At 33.1% G+C, this 6,689-nt stretch overlaps 1 long non-coding RNA gene and 2 other non-coding genes across 3 annotated transcripts in view; all 3 read left to right on the top strand.

Annotated features, from left to right (window-relative positions):
- The window catches only part of LOC106127110 (uncharacterized), a 14,530-nt gene extending 8,017 nt beyond the window's left edge, over positions 1-6,513 (top strand). The window contains exon 3 of the long non-coding RNA XR_001228394.1: positions 6,362-6,513. This is a non-coding gene — a long non-coding RNA (uncharacterized LOC106127110). The remainder of the gene's footprint in view (positions 1-6,361) is intronic.
- Positions 3,242-3,330, top strand: TRNAY-GUA (transfer RNA tyrosine (anticodon GUA)). Its single transcript is given in 2 exon segments — positions 3,242-3,278; positions 3,295-3,330. It is a non-coding gene; the product is annotated as a tRNA-Tyr (tRNA).
- Positions 5,469-5,557, top strand: TRNAY-GUA (transfer RNA tyrosine (anticodon GUA)). Its single transcript is given in 2 exon segments — positions 5,469-5,505; positions 5,522-5,557. It is a non-coding gene; the product is annotated as a tRNA-Tyr (tRNA).
- Positions 6,514-6,689: the final 176 nt, after the last annotated feature.

Below are 6,689 nucleotides of genomic sequence, written 5' to 3'. Positions count from 1 at the left end.
TCTTCTTGGTATTCTTCTTGGTATTCTTCTTGGTATTCTTCTTGGTATTCTTCTTGGTATTCTTCTTGGTATTCTTCTTCTTCTTCTTCTTTGTATTCTTCTTGGTATTCTTCTTTGTATTCTTCTTGGTATTCTTTTTCGTATTCTTCTTCGTATTCTTGTTCGTATTCTTCTTCATATTCTTATATCTGATTATATTCTTCTTCTATATTTAGCACAATACGTAATTTTAATAATCATATTTCACATACCTGACTAACGAAGTGTAACAACAAGAAACATATTATACTTGGTCTGGTAACTGTATAATACATGACCTAAACATAACACAACTAGGGTTGGCAGAGATATAATTGATACCCATTTTTCCCTCTTCGCCTTACAAGATTACTTTAATATTTATACTTATTTTTAAACGTTTATATTCCAAAGTGAAAAGTTCAATTCCGTATTTTTTTTTACAAAAAACTCAATTAACTTAAAAACTATGCACCGTTTAAAAAATGTTTCAATCAGATGCTGCACTGTCCTTAAATAGCACACGTAATATTACATATTGTTTTGATTGTGTAAAACTATATCATAGCAATAGTGTGTAGTTAAAACGAGCTAGTAGTTTGAAGAAACTATTTCCAGTCTTAAAATAATATTATATTATTTATTATATTGCATTACAAACCAATCCTTATACTCGAAATTAGTTAGATTATATTCTTGACCTATTTTGTTGTTTTCATCTTGGCATAAACACAGATGTTTAATGATGCTTGAAAAACAATATCTGCTTTATTTATACCTCTAATTATCTAGACATTTCAACAAGTGCTTAAGAATTATATTTTTATATGGTAGGACACAGTCCATAAATCTTTACAGGACATTAATTGACTAAGATGTAGTGCTCCTCACTGCAGGCGATCAATACGAACATTGCTGGTAAAAAACCAACATTTACGGAGTTTTTCTTGTATTAAACAAAAAAAACTAGCAACAAACACAACAATCAGGATTAAGCGTAAATATCTTTTGGGAGTATCTTAACCCTTTATAAATTAGAGGCGATATTTTCACCACCATGATTTTTATTTTTTTATCACCGAAATACGCACTGGGCATAGCACCTTGTTTCAGTGGTTTTCATAAAAAGTAAAGTTAGATTTTTGTTATTAGTAAAAAATACTTTTTTTGTACTACTATTTTTGTAATAAATAAAAACTTTATTTTTGAAATAAATATAAAAACTTGATGTTTGCAAGGTTTTGAAATACTACCAAAAATAAATTATTGTATATAATTACAGTAATAGAATCTGACCGGTAGAGGGAATATATATATATGTGTGTGTGTACATAAGTTTTTACTTCTATTATAAACCCTTAATCAATATCAATTTCATTTTACCGCTGTCGAGTGAACAAATAAACTTATGCCCGTCAAAGGGTTAAAAAAGGAAAAGAAAAACTTTTAACATTAACAAAACATCTTCCACTACTCTTATTAATTAAAGGTATTAAAATCAATAATTTCAATAAAATCGCCTCCTTAAACCACAAAGCAAATAGAGTTGTCCTAGGCTATGCTTAACATTATTTATAATGGGTTTCTGAGACCATAAGCTCTGTATAAAACATCGTCATCCCTGTCATTATCTTTGACAAAACAGAGATAACAATATATTTTAAACGGAGATTTGGTTTCAGAAACTCACGATTAGAGACAGGAGTTTAATTTACGGAACGAAAAAGGGACTATTATTATAAAGGTCAAATTGACGACAGGTGTATACCGATAGCCGAGCTCAGGGCTGGCCGCGCCTCACCAAGGCCGCGTTAAAGCTCCCACTTGAAGCTAATAATAAAAAATATATCTCAGGAGCAAGTCTCTGAAACACTTCACTAGTAAACGCTCATGACTACGGTGTTATAAATTGAACAATCCATAACCTGGGCTAAAATAAAAATCTTCGTCTTTTTAAATTGAAATAAGGATGATAATGGGGCAGTGGGAACCCTTAGTTCCATCTGTGTACACAGCAATATAATACCTAACTTTATTAAAAATTTTATATTTTAAAATTAAACAGAATTACCTTTAGAATTCTTTATATAAATAGAAATCTTTTAGAATATCCGTACGAAGTACAGGATGTTCCTCATTACGTTTACCTTGCAGGTTTGAAAACATGAAAGCACTTTAGCGAAACTTTTAACTAAGCACATTATATGTTTATAATTTGTGAAAAAATAACTAATCTAACAACATTTATCTAGTTATTTACATAAGAATAGAATGATATGCTGCATGTCTGTGCATATAAATTATATCATTACTTGTATAATGTTCTAGGTTTTAAATTATGTCCGAAAACAAAATACATGAACATGTTCAGATTTTTGGAATGGATAATAAAAAGCATCAAATTTATTTTAAATATCGTATGTAATGCCTTTTACATTACTCTAAAATAATGCACTGTTCGTAGTTTAAAAAACGTCTCTTTGATTTTTTCAGGCGCCGACAATTTTTGGTTAGTTTATTTTTTTTATATTTCTATTGTAAGAAGCCAAACAAGCCAACGGCCACCTGAATTCGGCGAAGTAGCGAAGAGGCCGCTGTCCATAGACATCCTCAATTGCACATGTGTGGCCTATCTTAAATCATACAATCACAGGAAGAGAATATATTTCCCCATTTTATATGTTCCCCCTCCGTCAAATCTACTTACTCTTTTCTATACGAAAAGGGTAGGAAAGCACTAAAATCAGGTTTAACACACATACCCAATGCCAAATTTCTTTCACTTCACGCTTGTCCTTTATGTCGTCGTGGTATTGCATCAAACCCATTCGTGCAACTGATATTGTTAGTAGCGTCTACCGGCCATACATAAATAATGCACGTAACGTTGGTTAGTTTTGTTTTTCATTCCCTTTTCTATTCTCTTTTCTAACATATTTCAAAAGAAAAATACATCATATTCTTCAGTTACAGAATATCCGATTTACTAAAGGAGTACAATTTGTTGAAGATATGAGATAAAGGTAAGGGAGGTCGTTGAGTCTCGTCACGGCGCCAGTCAACACTATCGGAGGCAATTTGGTGGCTGTATTACATTTTGTCGCGAACGTGCTTTATCATACTCACGAACATCGACATGTAAATTTACCTTTTATTAAATAAAAAGTGAACGTATTAAAATTTAACGAATACTGCGCTGCGATGTTTTGTATGAAGTATCACACCTTCGATAGCTCAGTTGGTAGAGCGGTGGACTGTAGAGGAGCAAACACTGTCATCCATAGGTCGCTGGTTCAAATCCGGCTCGAAGGAAATGATTTTTTATTAGTAATAACATTGTCTTACCAATTAATTTTATAACATGTAAAAATGCCCAAAGACAACGACAAGTACGCTATCTTAATTTATAAGTCAGCTAAAAATAATAAATGAAGGAAACACAAATATATTAGAAGTAAAATTTATATAATTTAGCTTTCAGAACATTATACAATATGAATGGTATAACGTTTAACTTATCCAATCAACTACTTAGGACCAATCCCTATGGACGTCTGACTGAATATTGAGCTAGGGCTATATAGCTAGCGGTGCGACGTCCATAAATCAATCAGCGTGAGGTCGAGGGAAGACAAGACTAAGCCACGAGCCGTTGCGAAGGCTCGCCGGAGTAATCGATGAACCTCGCCTTCTCTAATAACTAAAACTCGACATTCCAAGGTTAAGGTCAGAAAAGAACGAGCTATAAATCTTATAGTAAGTATGGATACTGGAAAAAAAAACAAAGGAATAGGTAATGTGAAATTTTGTCGATACGAAACTACACGATCCCCGTTTGCTTTCGAAAACGGAATACGTAATACGAAATATTACGGAAGATGGAGGAATACGTAAAGCCTAGTATTATAAAAGTTATCATGGTCAATTGAATATTGACAGTATTATTTGGAACGGAAGGACTGTTGAGGGTAGTTTCATAAGCTGATGCTTGAGCAGTCTCTTTCGAATCGTCATTGCAGAACGTGTATCATATTTGTTTACTAACATTCTGTTTGAATTTGGATTTTTGTCAAAAATATTTAGAAGTATTGTAAAGTTCGTTATTTCGCTGTTGTTTAAAAAAAAACTTTAAGATCAAATATCGAACAGTATAATAAATGAAAAGCAATAGCAGAAAATTAAAAATGAAATGTGTATGAGGGGTGGTGCGGCAGCCTCGCACAGCTTGGAACGGCTCAGTGCGCGCCTCCGCAAGGCCGCTGCACATCAAAGCTCCGGCCTTGCTTCGATTATCCTTTACCACTTTGTTACTTATATTAGCATGTCATTGGAAAATAAATGAAATCATTTCATTTCAATAAATTTATATAAAAAAATAACTTTACTTCTAATTGCCATATATAAAATTAAAGACGGTTATGAACATTTAATTTAACCTCTTTAAATTACTAAAATAACAAAATATATAGAATTGGTGATAAATCTGAATATTATTGTAAATAGTTTAATGTTTAAAGGAGATTTAGACAAAATATAAATAAGCAAGTTAAAGTGTTGACCTCAAAATATGGTAAGAAACAAAGTTTGCATGTTATTTCGAATTTACCCCCAAGGCTGTAGATGACGGAATCCAAACAAGGTCAGATTTAACATTTTCATAGATAGCAATTTGCAAGGCAAGATAACGAAATGTTATATACAATTGTATAAAGGAAGTTTGATAGTTGATAGATGTAGAATTATAAAGTTTTCTAGTCACCTTCGTCTGCAATGTTTAACAGATTGTACACATACGGATATTCTTATAGTGGCTTTCGAAAAGTTTACAACAAGGAAGCTGAGAAATTAAGTACTAAGTAAAATTTCTTATGCGGTTAATCTTTTTATTTTTTTCTCTCTAATTTTTTTTTCTAGACTATACTGAATGTCTATACCATTTTCAATACTTTCATAAAATCGCAGGATATTTTAAACCACCTAGATTTCATATTGTTATTATTTTTGTTATATTATTAAATTAAATATGAAAAAATATCAGATATCTCAATTGTATATTGACAACAATTAGATCTGTTAAGACTAGCTATTAGAATACGCATATTTCGCATGAATCATCATCTCTATTTGTGCAATTCATCCACACGAATAAGACAATTTCTTTCTTATTGGTGTGCGCTGTAAGTTGTAACAATGCGCACAGTGAAAGGACTCAGACGATAAACAGCACATCCTATTGTCTTACACTATGAACAGACTAACAAAGCGAACTGCGTTGTGAACGTGGATAGAATTTCGCAAACGTGTTTATTCTGAAAATTCCTGTACCTATTTCATTCAGCCAGTGTACATATTTCATTCCGAAATTGTCAATAACCAATTTTCTCAATTGAAATTTTTACGAATTGTTAAAGATTTCTCTTTAAATAATCGAATTCATGCATTTGAATGCACCTTCGATAGCTCAGTTGGTAGAGCGGTGGACTGTAGAGGAGTTGATGCTGTCATCCATAGGTCGCTGGTTCAAATCCGGCTCGAAGGAATAACATTTTTACTTTCGTCTTTATTCTGTACAGGTAAGCTTAATGTTTAGTTTTTATAAGTTTCTTTATAATGAGTTAAAAGTACCTGATAATTATTGTAAATACCATGATTATTTCTGTTATAAAATATGTCGAAATACGTGCATTTGTAACAATAAAACCTCTCTAAACTACAGCTTGCGGTGCAATGGCGCAATAGGCACACGAGAGGCTCGCGGCGGTGTATCCTGCAGGAGACGTCCTCCCCGCAACTCCCAGATCCTGCGGGAGGACCATTCAGCCACCGAGCTAGACAAAAGCTCGCTTTCCGCACCGCGCCATGTGAAATGCTTAAATGTTGTTCGCTATTCAACTCTCTATGAAACTACGAAGTGAACCAGCATGCATAGAAAAATGTGCTATGTTTTTTCTAGTGTTGAGTTTGAGTTAAGAATTCTAAAAGATATTAATAAAAATAGTAGAAATATTCGATATCACGTACACATTTATACGAAAGAATACATTTTTTTGTCGTGTTCTTAACGAAAGAATGATGAGTATGTTCAACTTCCGATTATCTTATATATAAAATTCTCGTGTCACAATTTTCGTTCCCATACTCCTCCGAAACGGCTTGACCGATTGTCATCAAATTTTGTGAGCAGATTGAGTAGGTCTGAGAATCGACCATCATCTATTTTTAATCCCGCGCGAACAGAGTCGCGGGCGATAGCTAATCTTTTTATAATTTCTAAACGCCTATTTATGATTATCTTAGAATATTATAAATCGAGAATATCTCTATAAAATAAAATATCGTACAGGTGCAGGCGAAGCTTGAGCGGGGACGCTGCGATCTGCGAGGTTGCTGCACATCAAAGTAATCCAACCTCACCTCGTTATTCGTTCCAGCGAACAGAAATACGCCCTTCTCAGCTGTATAATGTAACCATTATGTATGATTAAGCTTATTAATTTGATATTTTCTCTTCAATAAACAATCAATTAAATAAAAGCGTCAATAGCCTTATGGTTAAGGTTACGGATTTCCGACCACGAGGTCAGGGGTTCGAATCCCGCCATTCGACTATTGTCGTAAACCATATCCTAGCACAAGCCTAGAGCTTAGTTGGAATGGTTAAAGAAATATTA

Source organism: Papilio xuthus, unplaced genomic scaffold (assembly GCF_000836235.2).
Source record: "Papilio xuthus unplaced genomic scaffold, Pxut_1.1 DF824888.1, whole genome shotgun sequence".
NCBI classification, from domain to species: domain Eukaryota; kingdom Metazoa; phylum Arthropoda; class Insecta; order Lepidoptera; family Papilionidae; genus Papilio; species Papilio xuthus.
This window is presented reverse-complemented; position numbering and strand designations above follow the sequence as displayed.